At 45.3% G+C, this 18184-nt stretch overlaps 1 protein-coding gene across 1 annotated transcript in view; it reads right to left on the reverse strand.

The window, feature by feature from the left end:
- The window catches only part of LOC137347569 (tomoregulin-1-like), a 319329-nt gene that overhangs the window by 108536 nt on the left and 192609 nt on the right, over nt 1-18184 (reverse strand). The window lies entirely within an intron of this gene.

Consider the following 18184-nt stretch of genomic DNA (forward strand, 5'->3'; position numbering starts at 1 on the left):
CGGGCCTTCCCCAGGATTATGGACCCCAGTGATGGAATTCCCACCTGCTGAGAGCTGCCAGCCAATCAGAAGCTGGCAGCTCTTTCACTGAGCACTGCCACCAGGGAGGCAGTGGCTGCTGCCAGTAATGGACTCACCGGAACCGAGGAACCCAGACCACAGTTAAGTCAGGGCGGGAGGGGTTTAGCAGGGTGGGAGTTGCGATGTGGGGGGCTGTAGGGGGGTGTTAGCAGCAAGGGCAGGGAATGGCTCTTAGTGCGCCCCCCCCCCCCCACCCTCCTTCCTGATGTCAGATGCCTCAATCAGGCACTGTGCCTTTTAGTAACGACACCCTCCCTACCCCCCGAAGCCAGCAAGCAATCTGCAGAGGTTTTCTTGTTGTGCTCCCCGTGTGGCGACAAGCCCACCTGTCGCTGGGCTAATACCAGCAGAGGCAGGATGAGGCCCTGAATTGGGCATCAATTTGCTGCAGCGGCTGCCAGGAAGGCTGTCCACGGGCGTGCCTTCCTGCCAGACTTAATTGGGGGGAGGGGTGGCAAGAGGCAGGAAGGTGGCAGGGCCCCCCTCCCCCGCAACCATCCCGCCCGAGTAAATGCTCTCCCCGCCTCCAAACTCGCGTTGGGGGAACAGCATAAAATTCTCCCCTAAGTATTGTCTGGCCATATGGAAAATTGGGCACCTCCATGAATGGCTCCATAATGCTGCATTATTGAATCATAAATTACTTACAACACAGCAGGAGGCCATTCAGCCCATTGTGTCCATGCTAGCTCACCTCGAGCAATTTAACCAGTCCCACTCCCCTGCCCATTCCCCTGGAGCCCTGCAATTTTTTTCTTAAGGTGCTTATCCAATTCCCTTTTGAAAGCCATGACATCACACTGTCAGGCACAGCATTCCAGATCCTAAACACTCGTAAAAAAGTTTTTCCTTATGACGCCTTTGGTTCTTTGGTCATTCACCTTAAATCAGTGTTTTTTGGTTCACTAATGGGAACAGTTTCTCACCATCTACTCTGTCCAGCCCCCTCATGATTTTGAACATCTCTACCAAATCTCCCTTCAACCTTCTCTTCTCGGAGGAGAACAGCCCAGCTTCTCCAATCTATCCACATAATTGAAATCCCTCATTCTTGGAACCATTCTCATAAATCTTTTCTGCACCCTCTTCAATGCCTTCACATCTGTCCTAAAGTGTGGCACTCCCTTTTTCTGTAAAAATCCCAAAGAATCCTGCACCCTTCTGGGAAGCCTGCCTATCTTTGCTCCGGAAATAAAACAATAAATATTCTGGTTTGTATTCTCAGCTAATGCCTGTAGCCATAATAATGCATTTCAGATCAAATGCAGCATGCCCTCTTTATTGCACCGTATTTGGCAGCCAACCAAAAGCTCATTGTAATGTAGGGTGTGTTATAAAAGAGTAGTAGCCATTATTAGTTTTGGCAACGTTGGAATTTTATTATAAAATACCAGCACTGAATCTTGAAATTTTGAATGTTGACATTTTACTGGAGGAAGATTGATTAAACAGCAGTATACTATAAATGTGGATACTGAAATCAATACCAGTATATACATTGTTCAATGTGACAAAATTTGATGTTTCTTTTACATGATCTGTCATACTATTTATAAGGAAAAGTTCATAAATGTGGACAATGTAAATAATACCATTGATTTTAATACTGGTATTTACAGTGTCAGCATTTCACAGTGAAATGCAAACTCTGTAAATACTGTCATTTCTTAACTCTCCATTTTGGGAACCAAGCCAAAACCACTTTCCATTAAGCATTAAACTATGCAGTAAAGCTTCATTATAATAGGTAGGTGAGATGCTGTACATTGAGTATTGGCTAATTGATATAGGATCATAGGAAACAGGAGCATTAGTAGGTCATCTGTAGATACAATCTGTACCTGTGCTGCCTTGTTCTCCTGGTAATATGAAGGCAAGGCTGAAGTTCATCCTTCAGTCTTTCTGTCTAGACCTTAGTTTAGTATGAAGTACAAGTGAACTTCATTATTGCTACAGTTTCAATAATACCTTAAAGAGGTTTACATTTCAGTTCAATATTTTTTTAACCAAACGTTATGCTGTTTGTGAAACCTAACTGGTTCCCTTCCCCATCTGTGATGAAATACAATGATATACCACCACTAGTAAGAAGCCCTTAATCAAGTTCAACTGCCTTTAATTATTAGTTCAGGATCACTGAAGTCAGAACTTCAAACTCATGCATTTATTAATAAATTCACAGCTTCACAATTTTTATGTTCAGTGTATAACAAGCACTAATGTCTCAGGCGTGTGATTCTAATTTCAAGGAATCCTGCTGTTAAATTCAGAATATTGGCAGACTTCATTTTAAGCATGTGCTGACAACCACTCTTGGATCTATGAGTTGAGCCTGAATAGAATTTGCCCTTGAATAGAAAGTTTCTTAGCTGACAGGCTTGCAGCAACGCTGGTATAAAGGATATCATTTTGGTTAAAATCTGCAAATAATTGTATTAGGCCCAGAGTTTCTGATTAATAGTGTTTCTCTGCTGCTCTCACGTTGAAGAATTCCAGGCAAAATTCCAGGCACTGGCATTTAACTCAAGAGAATGAGCTTTGAATTTGTTCTGGTGTAATATCAAATCAAATAGATTGTATTTACATTTCAATTTGAGACTATTGGGGTCTATCTTTACACTGGTTATATATTTATAACTGAAGTTGCAGAATGAAATTTCAACCCAAATTGATTCAGTTAGGACATTACTATGCAAAAAGAGGGAACTAGTTACATCATAATAAACATGACAGCACAACTATATCAGTAGGTGAGGATGCCTTTTCTGCTTCCTACTACTTTAACTATCCATTTCTCATGAATTCTAGTTGCTAGATTTTCAACAAACCAGCAGTCTGCTGATGAGATTTCCAGTCCATTTCGAAGGTGAGGCCCCATTGCTGTGACCCCAGTGGAAAACAGGTGCCATGAGAGAGCCTGCCAGTTCTAGGCTGCTGCAATTTGAACAGCCCAGAGACTGGCCCTGCCAAGATAAAGGTGGGTGGAGAGCCAGTCCATTTGTAGGGAGGTGTGGACCTAGTGTGGCAGTGGCCCAGGATATTTTTAATGCAACCCAGAGGAGGACTTCTACTCCTCCTGGCCCTAAAAAATTAAAGGAAAACTTACCTTTGAACAGATAATTCACCCACTCCATTTTAACTGAGTTAGAATTTCCTCCTTGGTGCCAAAGACAAAAAGATTGGAACCTATTGCCCACCTGGTACCCCAAAGGAATAGTGCCAGTTTAGATGATGAAATGTTAAGTATGGATTCTTTCAGTAATCATTTATGCTTTTTCTCTCCCATCACTTCACCCCACCCAAAACAATTTGCATGTTTTATGGGTGGACAGAAGTCAGATTCTTGGGTGGCGGGGTGGGGAAGTTTAATGTTTTGAGCTGCTGAGTGAGTGAAGGATGGGGGTGGGTGGTGGGTGGGCCTGGTAGTGTGTGGGAAACCAAGAAGTTAGGCCTTCCCCACATGTTTTTAACATACCGTGCATATGACATCACTGACAGGTTCTCCACCCGGAAGTCAGTTTGATTGATAGACTTGGTTTGCTGTTTCAGAAGAGAATGCTGGAGAAGAGGCTGCAGGACCAGGGAGGCCTGAGCCCTCACCCAGGTGGGTGGGGGTGTTGTTGCATCCCGCGCAGGGTTGGCGACCTTGTAGGGAAGATTGGAAGTGTTGGGGGGGGTTGTCCAATTGTGACGGGGGGGTGGGTGGTTATTTGGTGAGGCAGGTACGCTGGATCCAGTAGGTAACTGGAAAGGCACTTACCTCCTGGACCCAGGAGTTTTGTTCTTCTTTTAGTTAGTGAGTTTCCTAGGGCTCGGGAAAGCTGGCTGACCAGAGTTACATTTGAAATGGTAGATACATCTGAGGCACCCAGCCGCATTGTGATATGTAAATTGCCAACCTGCCTCCTGGGAGCAGGTTGCTTGCCCGAGCCCAGACCCAACAGGAAGTTAAAACAGGAAGTGGGCAGGCTAGAGGTGGGTTGGAATCAGGATTTAGATTATGAATACTTAACCTGTCATATGACCCAATCTCACCCATTTTTTAGGGTTAAAATTCCCCTCTTAATGCTCTCATCAATGAGGTTAATAAATAATTGAAAAGAAAGCTCGACTAGGCTGTATTTTCTTCAGACTGATGGTATTCAGACAGGGCAGGAATTCCACCCACTGCTCTAATACTATCATAACCCCAACCCAGTTTCCTGGTGTCATTACCCTGGCACAGCAGGATCCCAACCTGATTTTTGGAAACTCATCAGTGGCAGAGGAAACTCCAGAAATTAGTACCAAACTTAGTTCCCATATTTTCTCAGTAATGTCCGAATTTAAACACTTCATAATTGTCATGGTATTCTTCACTATTAGCTGCAAATGTATTCAAATGAACTAGATTAGAAAACTATAGTTATGAAGATAGAATTGAATTTACTTTTACTGGAGCATAGAAATTACAACAATGAAACAGGCTGGGAGGCGAGGAAGCCTGTAAAATGACAATGGAAGGCAGGGGGAGTGCCCGTCACCTTCCTGCCACCATGCCATCTTGCCAGCGGCAGGGAAAGTGGAGGACGGCCCTCCCACACAGAGGCCAACTGAGCCACTTAAGTGGCCAATTAAGGGCCTCTTCCTGCTGCTGCTGGCATTTTCCCAGCAGTGGTGGTGGGGGGCCCTCTGCCATGTGGGAAGACTGCCAGGTAAACCCTGACTGCCTCCCAGTAGGCTTGGTGGGGGGGCCTCCTACTCGGGCACTCTTTGCCCCTGGAGGGCCCCCCCCACCAGCGGCAATGGCCATTCCCATGGCAACAGAGCCACCTGCCCTCACTAATTTCCGCCCCCACCCACCACTTGCCAGGGCCTGCCTTACTGGCCCCAGCACTCCCAGATCTCACTTACCTGGTTGTGAGGGTGCCATCCACTGATGGCATCCTCTTCTTGCAGGTGCAGTCCCAGCTATGGACACTGCTCCTGGTGGCGCTGCTGAGGTGCCGGCCTATCAATTGGCCAGCAGCGGGGCGCATGCAGCCGTCCTTAGTAGGGATGGCTGCCCTGGCGCTGACAAGATACGGCCCTGGATCCCAATGACTGCTGAAGCGGGGTCACCCCAACCCCCGTTTTCGGGCCCATTGGTGGGAACCCCCAACTGCATTAACAAAATCCAGCCCATAGTTTCTGCCTCCAGCACTAACCCTGGAAGTAAATTCCAGAGCTTCATAACTCTCTGTGAAGAGAGAAGACTAAGTTGAGCTTCTATAAATAGTTTTTAAAGTATGAATGAATTTGATAGGGTTAAAAGGGAAAGCTACTTTCTCCTGTTAAGGAGTCAGTGAAGAAGGGTTATCAATTTAAAATGAACAGGAAGAGATTGAGGAGAGAGGTTAGGTGAAATTTCATTACACAGAGAGTTGTTGGAGCATGGTTTCGATCACAGGGAGTGGTTGAAGCAAGGGCCTTTTGAGGAAAAAGTGGATAAATATTTGAAGCAGAGGAAGATAGATGGCTTTGGGAAGAGAGTGCACAGTGGGATTAGTTTTTGAGTTGTTCTTGCAAAGAGTCAGCAAAGAGACAGTAAGACAAGTGGCCTCCTTATTCTGGAAACCTCTATCTTCCTTCATCTGCTAATTGAAAAAAAACCTGTGTAATATCAATAGGATAACATTTGTGTTAAATGGTTGATAAAGGAATTTCAAACATGTGTATTTGTTATTAATACCACAGAATATGATTTCAACCTATTTAATTTGAGGTCTAATATAATCCTAAACTTTGGAGTACAAAATTAGGAGCTGCTGAAATTCCTACTAACTCACCCAGTTTCTGGCAGTCGGCCAAGTGGGTTTACTGTGCATAAAATAAAGTAATACTAGCAATACCTCTTAGAAAAGTCCATCAATCTATTCTTCCATATCTCTCAAATCAGTTGCTATCTACCTATCTTAAAACCTACCTCTTTGATCAAGCTTTTGGTCGCTTGTCCTAACATCTCCTTTAGTGGCTCAGTGTCAAATGTTGTTTCATAATCGCTCTTATAAAGCATCTGGGATGTTTTGCTATGTTAATGTTATACAAGTGCAAGTTGTTGCTATGTGGAAGAATGTGAAGCTTGCAAGCTAGAACTTTTCAGAGAATGCACCACTATAAATTCAAGACAGTTAATACTATCCCAGATATTTGTCTTAACTCACGACTGCTCCAAAGGAAATAGATTTGGTATCAAATTAAAAATTAAGTTCTATTTTGACTAAACCTGTTTAGTTGATGGTCAATGTGAAAGCCTTAAAAATAAATGCAAATCAAGATCAATTCTAGTCAACTGACAACTGTGTGCAATCTCTTCAAACCACAATTCTCTGTTAATAAATACATAGAGGGATGGTCAATAGCACCAGCATAGTGATACGTGACATTACTTTCAATGCACTGCAACATACTGTACTAAATATCCATATTCACCTGGACAACTGAACAATGACCAAAATACAACACATTGATTTACTGCTGGTTAAAACATATGTGAATAATCAGGGTTTTCATTAGGGTGCCAAAATTGAAAGCAAATGGATTTAGGGAGATACATACTTCAATTTCTCAAATATTAGCTTCAAAGATTTTCCAAATTAGTAACTTAAATATAATTCATTAAAGGCTTCAGTGAAGGAATAGAGAGTCATAGAAATAGAAATTTATAGCCCAGAAGGTGGCCATTCGGCCTATTGTGTCTATGCCAGCCAAAAAAGAGGTAATTTCACTTTATAGCTCTTGGTCTGTATCCTTGTAGGTTACGGCATTTCATGTGCATATCCAAGTACTTTTTAAATGCGATGAGGGTTTCTGCCTCTCCCACCCTTTCAGGCAGTGAGTTCCAGAACCACGCCCCCCCCCACCCCGACCCACCATCTGGGTGAATAGATTTCTCCTCAGTTCCTCTCTAATCCTTCCATTAATTACTTTAAATCTATGCCCCCTGCTTATTGACTTCTCTGCTAAGGGAAATAGGTCCTTCCTATCCACTCTATCTAGGCCCTCATAATTTTATAGACCTCAATTAAATTTCCGTGCAACCTCTTCTGCTCCAAAGAAGACAATCCCAGCCTATCCAATCTTTCCTCATAGCTAAAATTGCTAAAATTCTCCAATCATGGCAACATCCTCATAAATCTCCTCTACACCCTCTGTTACAGCCACATGGTGAGGAGTGTGGGTGATTCCCACTGTTCAATTCCTCCCTGATTGCAGCAAGTGTTATCTATTATTAGGATTTAACCCCTTTTTGTTTTATTTTATCAAATAAACAGACAGCGACAGGTTTTCTTGTAGGTTTGAAACAGAAGATCAATTATTTATCAAGCAGTACACCTTATCCCGTAATTGTCGCTATTGCACCCACTCAGGCATGTACACCCACGTACACACGAGACAGATAGAGGGGGAAAGGGGTGTGGTTTTCAGGTGAGGTAGTGTTTCGGGGTTCATGGTAAACTTATTGAATTCTCCCAGAAGTCAAGTTCTTGTTGGTTACAGGCCTGAGGTTTTTGTAGATTTCTCTCTTGGTTGAAAGTTCAGTTTGAAGACAGAGGATCACTTCCAATTTCACTGCTGCATAAGTTAAAAATGTAGAATTTACAGCAGGGTGCCTCCTTTATGGCTTACTGGATCATATCCCAGCCCTTAGCTAGACAAGCTGTTTGGTGATGCTTCTTTCTGGGTGTGTGTGTCTCTCTCTCTTCGAGGGCTGCCTTTTTAAGTAAAATATTTTTCACATCATCTTCTGGTAGAAGACACTCTGGTCTCACCCCATGGTGATCCCACAATGGCCCAGGGTGAGAATAGTCCAGTTATGATGTTTTCACTTCATACCTTCTTTGTTTTCAGTAGAACACATTCAATTCAGGAATGTTTCATGATGGATTTAGGGTGGATGCAATTGACACCTCTTAACTTTGAAGGTATTCTTTGTTCTAAACAGACAGTGTGGAAATATTCTAATACACATGTGGCTATCTTTTGCAGCATTGTGCATTTTCTTTAAAAGGCAAAGTCAATTTTTATAACTCTTCAGTTTTAGTCCGTAATTTTCCATCATTGTACTTCTCGTAAGCGTGACATCTTTCTAGTGTGGTCACAAATTAAAACAAAAACGAAAGATAGAACTAATTTGAAAGTATTAATTCTTAGCCTAACTCCAGAATTTATAGTGTGCATTCCAAAAGTATATAATTAAGCTGGAGTAAAATGTAGGGGACATTTATAATTGAAAAAGCACAAAAATACAATAATCAGAATGTCATAAAGGAACAAAGGGCATTTAAATATGATCTACAGCAGTCAGAAACTGACAGCTTTTAAAGCATCATGGTGGAAAATTATATTAGCAAGACTTGAAATCAGGAGGCAAGGTAAATTCAATATTTTGATCTACTTTGCTGTTACATTGCTTATATAGCATATATGCTCTTAATAAGTATGGCACAATATCCAACAGTAGGTGTAGTTAGATTGTATTGTGGGGGCATGGACATTACTGGCTTCTTCTGTATGGGCAAGTGTATGATACATAACACAGGATAATCTATACATGCATTGTGTTGCGTTGAGGTTGAGAACCAGAAATGCTCAATCATGTGTGGCTAGTATAACCTATCTGGTAAGACTGAAGTAGCATTATTCAATGTTACTCACTCACACCAGTGATTGAATAAAACACATAAGTAGTATCATCTGAACCATTCAGTGGTTGCCAATTGGTCACAAGGGAACAGACCCAGCGATGGCAATGTCACTGTTGCCTCTCTGTTGACTATATTATGATTTGAATTTATTGTGGGAATACAATGCTGTTCATAATTATGAATAACAGCACCTGTGTGGAATTTTATTTGATGCTACCTCTTACACTGTTAAACGTAAATGAAATATGTCATGTTTGTATTGTTCAAGAATTGACTCCTATTAAGTTGAAGCACACAATGTAACTAACACATTTTTAAAAATCAATTTCTTTTATGCTTCTCTGAAGCAGCAGCTGCCAGAGGGAAGTTATTTTTTAAATTTTGCTTTTTCTTGTTGAGATTTATACTTTTAGTCTCAAACTAAATAATTTTTAAGGAAATGAGAAAAGGACAAATCTCAAAGTCTCACTAACTAAAAACACATTTTAAAAATCTGGACATCTGACTCCTTAGCATTTATTGTACATTACTATAGTTGTATCTTGTATGTTAAAAATCTGAAGTTTTACCTACAATTATAAGGGGCTGAATTTGATGGGTCCGGAAATGGGTGGTGTTCCCTTGCGTCAGGTGTGCAAGCGCGCCACTGAAATCATGTGGCGGGCAGCCACTTAGCATAATGCAGGTACCGGTCACCCCCAATCATGTGGCGGGAGCAGGAGGCAAGACACCGATTACAGCATCAGCTGACAGTGAATCAAGTCCTGGCGCCATCTTTACCAGGGCCTGGTAGCCCTGCAATCACTCCTGCCTTGTAGTCAATAGAAGCTCTGTGTACTGTGAAGCATAAAAATTCACAGCACTGTTTCCTACACCACCCAATCCCCCCTACGAAGACTGGACAGGGTGGTCACACCAGTGATCCTCCCTACTGATTCAGACTGCAAGGGATAGGTGGGAGGGTCTCTTCCCCAGCGGTGGCAAGAAGACGTCCTCCCGCCAAGCAACCCTGGTTGGAGATCTCAGAGGGGGTCAGCAGCCATGGGGTCACCTGTCGCAACTGGATCCAGTGCAGGAAGAGGGTCAATGACCTTCTGTGTTCAGCCAAGGTGACTGCTATGTTGCAGTGCTCTTTGGGGTTTGCATGTGACTACACAGCAGGGTGTGCAACATGGTGAGGACGCCACTGCCAGCGCGATGGCAGAGTGTTATAACCTCATCATGACTGCATCTGGGACACAGGCCACTTTGATTAATAGCTCACCCCCAGTAAAACCCATGACAGCATGTGTCATCATGAGATAGATCAGATCCCCCATTTGGGGACGAGGAGCCCACAGTAGCAGAACTGTCATGGTGATATTTATGACAAATTATAATTTTTCCAACCTTCCTCTTGCAAAAGAGCACCCATAACAGGAGGGAGGTGACTAGGACTGGTAGAGGGATCCCTGTCATTTGTCCTCTAAACCATGTTGACGAAGAGGCTGTAGAACTGGCAGAGGCCAGGGCAGATGCGCAATATCTAATGGGGAGACTGGAGTCCCTGCCAGAAAGTGATTACTGCCAGTCATCGAAATAATCATGACTTATGGAGAATCATATCAGCCATGTTTGGCATTATGGGATATGTGCAGCCTAACCCACACGTTACTGTTCTCTCATGCAGGTTGGTGTTCTCTGGTGACTACAGTCCCAGAGGGACAGCCACCAAGGCTGAGGAAGAGGAGAACTCAGAGGATGCACCATCCCATGACTCTTCTACATCTTCCACCAGTGCAGATACTTTCACCTTAGTGGGTAATCAATTGGAATTACAGTCAGGGTCAATAGCTGGTGAGAGCACTGCACACACGCCCAAGCAGCTGGCTGAGGCTGAGACAGCCAAGGCTTCCAACGGTCAGAGGATTGTGGTTAGCCAGGCCTGTGTTGAGCCCCAGGCTAATGATGAGCCTTTGTTCTCAACAGCACAGAGCATGCTAGAGTTGCAGAGTTGCCAGAGGCCATATGCAGTCATGAGCAGACAAAGTAAGAGTCCATCCTTGCCATGACTACTGCCATATCCTCGGCATACAAGCATATGGCTTCCTCCATTGAGAGGTTGGCAACCCTCATGGAAAGTCAATTCCACAGATGCGCGCATATCTTCATACCATTGCTTTGGGCATGAGTTCAACATTGCAGTGGCAAGGCGAGAGAAGGAGCTGGTCCCTGGAGACTTTCCATCTCCTAGTCCTTCTCTAATGGGCAGGGAGTTCCAGAAAGCTTTGAAAGAGAGAGGCTGCCCCCTATATCTGGGGGTTCCCCGTAGGGCACTATGAGTGTGGACACAAGCTCCTCAGCCCCTTCGCCAGTGAGCCCAGCTCCAGCAGCCGCAATGCCTGAGGAAGTGCAGGAAACCCTCAGGCAGTCGGGGCCGCATCCAGAGTACGGCCGAAGTCATCTCAGGCCAAGGGGCATCCTGATCAACAGCCTGACTCCAGCACAGCTGCTAGCACAGGGGTCACACCATGTAGCAGCACCCACAAACGTATTAAGAAAAGCACCTAGCCACACTTGGGGATTCATGGGTGTTGAAAATATGTTCTTTGGAATTTAATTAAAAGTTCTTTTGTGCCAATCATTAGCCAGCATTGTATGAAACCCGTGTTCCATCATGCGTTAATTGTGAGCTTCTGACTTCTACCCTACCCCTTAGTGTAGTACCAATGTGATCACAGCTCTCATTATCATGTCAATATGACTGCAGATCTCATTATAACTTTTTTTTTATTTCCAAAATATACTTTATTCATAAAAATCTGTAAAAAAAATACATGACGAAACAGTTCTAAACAGCACCAAGTCAAAAATTACAAACAGTGCAAAGGAGATCAGTTTCCTTCAATACAATCATGAGTTGCCTCACAACCCTTCCTTTTCATTTCCCATGCCATATACAATTTTACATTTTACAGCACACAAAATTTTCCCGATACAGTTTGAGGGGTTTCCCATGGATCCAGCCCCTCAGTTCAGCTGGGTGGGGGGACCTTACACAGTGGTCTTTCCCCATTGAGCCTTTGCTGCGGCTGCCCCAAGCTTTAGTGCATCCCTCAGCACGTAGTCCTGGACCTTGGAATGTGCCAGTCTGCAACATTCGGTCGTGGACAACTCTTTGTGCTGGAAAACCAGCAAGTTTCGGGCAGACCAAAGGGCGTCTATCACCGAATTGATAGTCCTCCAGCAGCAGTTGATGTTTATCTCGGTGTGCATCCCTGGGAACAGCCCGTAGAGCACAGACTCCTGTGTTACAGAGCTGCTTGGGATTAACCTTGATAAAAACCACTGCATCTCTTTCCACACCTGCTTTGCAAAGACACATTCCAGAAGGAGGTGGGCAACCATCTCTTCCCCACCACAGCCACCACGAGGGCATTGTGCGGAGGGGGTGAGACTTCGGGCGTGCAGGAAGGATCTAACGGGGAGGGCTCTTCTCACCACCAGCCAAGCTACATCTTGGTGCATGTTTGAAAGTTCTGGTGATGAGGCATTCCGCCAAATGACTTTGGTAGTCTGCTCGGGGAACCATTCAACAGGATCCACCATCTCCTTTTCCCGCAGGGCCTTGAGGACATTCCGTGCAGACCACTGCTTGATGGATCGGTGGTCAAAGGTGTTTTTCCTCAGAAACTGCTCCACGAAGGATAGATGGAGCGTTCTGCGGCAATGTAACCAGGCCCATCCTTCGCAACACCGGGGACAGATAGAACCTTAGCACATAGTGACACTTGGAGTTTGCGTACTGGAGGTCTATACACAGCTTGATGCAGCCGCACATGAAGGTAGTCATCAGGATGAGGGCCATGTTGGGTACATTTTTCCCGCCCTTATCCAGAGGTTTGAACATCGTGTCCCTCCGGACCCAGTCCATTTTGGATCCCCAGATGAAGCGGAAAATGGCTCGGGTGACCGCCACCACGCAGGAGTGGGGTAAGGGCCAGACCTGCGCCACGTACAGCAACAACGTGAGTGCCTCGCACTTGATGACCAGGTTCTTACCCATAATGGAGAGAGATCGCTGCCCCCACATGCTCAGCTTGTGTTGTACCTTGGCTACTCACTCCTCCCAGATTTTGGTGCACGTCCCGGCCCTTCCGAACCATATCCCCAGCACCTTCAGGTAGTCTGACCTGACGGTGCAGGGGACAAAGGATTGGTCAGCTCAGTTGCCAAAGAACATGGCCTCGCTCTTGCCGTGGTTAACTTTGGCTCCCGAGGCCAGTTCGAACTGGTCGCAGATGCTCTCACATGGGCAGGAGCATGTACTGCAGCTGGTCGGCATTCAGGGAACACAGATGGAAAGGATGCAGACTCACATGAAGGTGAGTCTTATTGGATTCTCATTGAGTGAACTTCAGGGTGCCTGAAAGCAGGTCATTATGAGGTTGTCTCTTGCCTCCTTTGTGCGTCGCTCAACATGATTGGCCTCCATCACCATGTTCTCATCATCCATTGCTGCTTGCGCCTCTCTTCTCTGCGTCCTCATCAAAGGATGATTGTCATTCATGCAAATCTTCCTCATGCAAGGCCTCCCCCACCTCTGTAATGCTAGATTGTGCAGAGCACAGCAGACCACCATGATATGCAAAACCCTTGACGGGGCATACTGCAGGGCTCCACCAGATTGATCGACAGCGGAACCTCATCGTCAGCAGTCCAATGGCCTGCTCGATGGTCACACAGGTGGAACCGTAGCAAGTGTTGTACCTCTCCTCTGCTGCATTGCGAGGATTCCTCACAGGCGTGAGCAGCCATGTCTTCAATGGGTAGTTCTTATCCCCCAGAATCCACCCCTGAAGCTGTGCAGGGGGATTGAAAAGCTGAGGCACCTGGGACTGTCAAAATATAGAAACATAGAAGCATAGAAAATAGGAGCAGGAGTAGGCCATTCGGCCCTTCGAGCCTTCTCCGCCATTCATTATGATCATGGTTGATCATCCAACTCAGTAACCTGTTCCCGCTTTCGCCCCATACCCTTTGATCCTAAAGAAACACAGAAAATAGGGCTACGTAGCTGCTTCCCGGAAGGGAGCACACACCTGCAGGAAACACTTTCAGTGGTTGCAGACCACTGCCACAGCCAGCCGTGAATGGTGGTGGACAATTAAACAACTAACTGGAGGAGGTGGCTCCACAAATATCCCCATCCTCAATGATGGGGGTACCCAGCACATCAGTGTGAAAGACAAGGCAGAAGCATTTGCAACAATCTTCAGCCAGAAGTGCCAAGTTGATGATCCATCGCTGCCTCCTCCTGAAGTCCCCAGCATCGCAGATGCCAGACTTCAGCCAATTTGATTCACTCCGTGTGATATCAAGGAACGACTGAAGGCACTGGATACTGAAAAGGCTATGGGCTCTGACAATATTCTGGCAATAGTACTGAAGACCTGTGCTCCAGAACTTGCCGTGCCCCTAGCCAAGCTGTTCCAGTACAACTACAACACTGGCATCTACCCGGCAATGTGGAAAATTGCCCAGGTATGTCCTGTACACAAAAAGCAGGATAAGTCCAACCAGGCCAATTACCGCCCCATCAGTCGACTCTCAATCATCAGTAAAGTGATGGAAGGTGTTATCAACAGTGCCATCAAGCAGCACTTGCTTAGCAATAACCGGTTCAGTGATGCTCAGTTTGAGTTCCGCCAGGGCCACTCAACTCCTGACCTCATTACAGCTTTGGTTCAAACATGGACAAAAGAGCCGAACTCAAGAGGTGAGGTGCGAGTGACTGCCCTTGACATCAAGGCAGCATTTGACCAAATATGGCATCAAGGAGCCCTAGCAAAACTAAAGTCAATGGGAATCAGGGGGAAAACTCTCCACTGGTTGGGAGTCATACCTAGCACTAAGGAAGATGGTTGTGGTTGTTGGAGGTCAATCTTCTGAGCTCCAGGACATCACTGCAGGTGTTTCTCAGGATAGTGTCCTAGGCCCAACCATCTTCAGCTGTTTCATCATTGACCTTCCTTCAATCATTAGGTCAGAAGTGGGGATGTTCGCTGATGATTGTACAATGTTCAGCACCATTCGCGACTCCTCAGGTACTGAAGCAGTCCATGTAGAAATGCAGCAAGACCTGGACAATATCCAGGCTTGGGCTGATAAGTGGCAAGTAACATTCGAGCCACCCAAGTGTCAGGCAATGACCATCTCCAACAAGAGAGAATCTAACCATCTCCCCTTGTCATTCAATGGCATTACCATTGCTGAATCCCCCACTATCAACATCCTAGGGGCTACCATTGACCAGAAACTGAACTGGAGTAGCCATATTAATACCATGGCTACAAGAGCAGGTCAGAGGCTCGGAATCCTGCGGCGAGTAGGATTCTCCCAAAGCCTGTCCACCATCTACAAGGCACAAGCCAGGAGTGTGATGGAATACTGTCCACTTGCCTGGATGGGTGCAGCTCCAACAACACTCAAGAAGCTCAACACCATCCAGGACAAAGCAGCCAACTAAAAAAGTTGAACGTTGATTGAACGGAAGCCCTTCCTTTGATGAAGGCAGCTGGCTGGACGTTTGGAGCCTAATGGCCACATGCGTGCAAGCTATCACATCTTGCACCTGTGGGAATCCAGCTATGGCCCCAAAACCAATAACTCTCTCAGCCTGACTGTCAGGGTCAGTCCAGTAGCACACATAGTCGCCGGATCTCTTGAACAGGGCATTGGTCACCTGCTTGATGCAGCAGTGGGCTGCGGGCTGGGAAACCCCACACATGTCCCCAGTGGATCCCTGGAAAGATCCAGATACATAAAAGTTTATTGCCATGGTAATCTTCAGGATCACAGATAGGTGGCAAATCGTCCTGCAGAAGGCTGCATAAGTTGGTGACGGCCTCCCTGGAGAGCTGTAGTCTTCGCTGAGTGTCGCTCAGACATTTAGAGGAGGTAATGGGAGTCCTGTACACTCTCTGGCGTAAGTGGGCCCTTCTTGGCCTGGCCGGCTGCGGCTGCTCTCTTTGTAGAGCTTCAGGGTCAGGTGCAGCTGCCTCTTGGGCTTGCCTCCATCAGACGCCTCAACCTGACAAGGGGATCCAAAAACACAGGGTGTGTGAGACCCAAGGCAGATGACCTGGGGCCTTTAGATGCAGAAATGACCCTGCCTTGGCAACTGTGCTGATCACGATTTGTTCTGCAGAATGCCTGATGTACGTCCGAACTCAAACTTACCACCATCTTTTACAGCAGCGTGAGCCACCATAGACAGTAACACAGCAGTTACGACATCCTATGATGCCCACCTACACACGACCTAGACCCTTGCAGAACCCCCGACACACACACCCCCATTGCAGAGCACCTGATACACCCAACCTCCTAGCAGAGCCCCCATCAACAGAGCGACAATGGCCTCAGAACCCCCCACTTCCCCTATGGTGTAACGGTCTGGGTACCTCCCTGTCACGGAACTGAGGCCTCTTGCCTCAGTATTTAACCAGCTTTTAACGATCGCCAAACCTGAAGCCACGTTAGTGCCATTCACAAAATCACTGTCCAGTTTTAAAATCGCAAATAGTTACTTTTAAACTCAGGTTAAACAGCATTTTAGCAATTGAAAATCGGTTCCCATCGTGTAGGGGTGATTCCGCCATGGTACTTTCCCACCTCTGAGAAAATCGGAAACTGACGTAATGATGGCGGATTTCCAGGCAGAAGGCTCTGCTGCGATTCTCTGTCCCCCCACATCACCATACCCACCTTATATGGCCGCACAAAATTCAGTCCAAGGAGGCCGAACCTATACAGACTTGCATGGCATAGTACTTCCTAATGTATTTTATACAGCAGTTTTTGACTGGAAAATACAATGGCTTAGTGATATTCTGAGCTCAACAAATTTGAAGTCAGTTACTATGTTTTGATTGTACATCATTTCTTTTAAAAAACAAATCACCTCCTATGAAAACTGCAAACTGGCAAAAGAATTATTTGCATGTTATATATTAGATACAATTGATTGGTTTATAATAGGATCCTGAAATTATGTCATGGGATGCAAGCATATGAAAACTTAACGCCTCTGAAAATTTTCCCTTCATTATTTTAGCAGAGGTGTTAACTCATTTATTTTAAAAGGGTTAACATTTCTGTTAATATAGTGCAGACAGAAATTCAAATGGAGTTAACAATTCATACTTCAGAATCACACAAAGACATTTCAGGACTGAAGTCTTTATACTGAAGTGCATTTTTGACATCTTCATTCTCTATTCTCATCTTTCTATAGTAAAATGGCAAAACTGCAGTGAACACAAATTGCTACTTTATAAATTTTACTGATTTGGAATTAATGCAAACATTTGCATTCTTGCATCATCACATTCTAAGCATAAATTTTATAGAAATATTTTATTTATTGCCAGTGTTGTCCCACAGCATATGGACTGCTAATGCAATATGCGCTGGATGTCTGATTATGGTTCTCAATCTTGTCTGTACCAACAGGAAGCTGGAGTTCTTCTCAGCAGAAAGGGGCATGAAGGTCGGAAGAGTGAGTCATTTCAGGAAGGGTATATAAATTCCTAGTGGTAGCTCAAGTATTGGCAGAGGAGAAGCCTGTCAGCAGATTTCCTATCCACTCCTTCAAACTGAGTGGCACACGTACAATGTAATTAGAGGAGTGCTAAACAAATATCAAAAATCCATAAATGGATCACAACATCCCATTGGAATCACATCTGGGATTCACATTGTTAATGTCATGTGCCAGCTGAACTTTTTTTTAATTCTTTCGTGGGATGTGGGCGTCGCTGGCTAGGACAGCATTTATTGTCCATCCCGAATTGCTTGAGAAGGTAGTGGTGAGCCGCCTTTTAGAACCGTTGCAGTCCACGTGGGGTAGAACCCAGGATTGTTACCAGGCAACAGTGAAGGAATGGTGATATAGTTCCAAGTCAAGATGGTGTGCAACTTGGAGGGGAACATGTAGGTGGTGGTGTTCCCATGCATCTGTTGCCCTTGTCCTTCTAGGTGGTAGAGGTAGTGGGTTTGGAAGGTGCTTTCTAAGGAGCCTTGGTGCATTGCTGCAGTAGATGGTACACATTGCTACCACTATGTGTCAGTGGTGGAGGGAGCAAATGTTAGTGGATGGGGTGCCAATCAAGCGGGCTGCTTTGTCCTGGATGGTGTCAAACGTCTTGAGTGTTATTGAAGCTGCACCCATCCAGACAAGTTGAGCGTATTCCATCACACTCCTAGCTTGTGCTTTGTAGATGGTGGACAGGCTTTGGGGAATCAGGAGATGAGTAACCCGCTGCAGAATTCCTAGTCTCTGACCTGCTCTTGTCGCCATGGTATTTATATGGCTACTCCAGTTCAGTTTCTGGTCAATGGTAACCTCCAGGATGTTGATAGTGGGGGATTCAGCAATGGTAATGCCATTGAAT

Source organism: Heterodontus francisci, chromosome 2 (genome assembly GCF_036365525.1).
Source record: "Heterodontus francisci isolate sHetFra1 chromosome 2, sHetFra1.hap1, whole genome shotgun sequence".
Classification (NCBI taxonomy): Eukaryota; Metazoa; Chordata; class Chondrichthyes; order Heterodontiformes; family Heterodontidae; genus Heterodontus; species Heterodontus francisci.